Raw genomic sequence first — 1,387 nt, forward strand, 5'->3', positions numbered from 1 at the left:
TCCTCAGCTCCACGCTTCTCTCCGGGCCCACTCTCTGAGTTAGGGACATCCTGACCTCCATCTGACACACGCACCAGATATTCATATCCAAGAATCAGATTCCTAATTGTACATTTCTCTGACATCATTTGCATATTTCTGCTTCTGACAAATTTGCGAGGAGATGTGGCCTGATAGGCCTGCATTTTGCAACACTGCTTTATGATATACCAACAGGGATTATTATTATTAAGTTTATAAAACAATACATAAAAGATGAGTCTTGGGTCAAGGGAATGCATCACAACAAGTCTTACCAGTTGTGTCTTATAACCACAGAAGCAAGGAAATAGCATTGAACAAATAGCAGAGAGGTGTTACCTGATAATTCATTACCTGTTAGCACCAAGGTGGAAAACGTGAAACAAACCAAACCAAACAATGTTGGTAAATCCATTTAAATTCTCTTTTTGACAGCACCTCTTTTGATTTGAACGAAACCTTTCGTTGTAGAAGTGGCCAGAAAGGGACTTTTTGGACCTGAATGCGTTCAAGAGATAAAGGTGCTCAAATTGTATCTATTTTGCATACCCCACCATACCATGAGACATCCATGTCTTCGTCAGTGGAAAAGATAAATGGTTTGGATTGATATCATTTAAAAAACAACCCATTTTATAATTTAGTTTTTTTTTAAATAATGTACGTCTTTTTTTTATTTTTACATTAAACGTCAATTATCTAAAATCTCGTAAACTCCAATATTTTTCATATTTGTATATATTGCCGCTTAGACCCTCTTTTACATCATCTGAGGTTTTTGTGTTGTGCCTGTCATCGGTTGGAGACACAACATGCTCTTTCTATGATTTCAATAGGTTACTAGCCAACACTTAACCGCTAGGCTTCCTGTTTACAACAAGTGATGGTAGACGAGGCATCTGTTACAGCATTCCTTATTTTGATTTAGACAAACACATGACTAACTTAATTTTGGCGTGACAACAAATGGTCAACTCATGCACAATTAGGCCTAATCTGTGCTTCAGTCTGTAGCCTACTGATAACAACCACAGCTGCAGGTAGCCTGTTAACTCTGATCCCATCTGGGCCAGGGGTAACATCATGTCATGTTTTTATAGGCCCATTTATTTTTGTTCTGAGAAAATGTGATCAAATGGGGTTTATATTCACACTTCGGGTGGCTTGGCTACCAAGACCTTTTTAATCCAGAATTATTGACTGGAATGAATCAATCAACACAATAGTGATGACTCACTATATAAGTATCTTTTTAATTACAGATCCAAAGGCCTACCCGATGCAACCCTGCATACAACCATCTCAGCCCTGTAAATTCTATTGTCCAATCAAAGTTGTTTTTTTAAACCATATAACCTGATTAGAA

This window comes from Oncorhynchus keta, chromosome 11 (genome assembly GCF_023373465.1).
Source record: "Oncorhynchus keta strain PuntledgeMale-10-30-2019 chromosome 11, Oket_V2, whole genome shotgun sequence".
Lineage (NCBI taxonomy): Eukaryota > Metazoa > Chordata > Actinopteri > Salmoniformes > Salmonidae > Oncorhynchus > Oncorhynchus keta.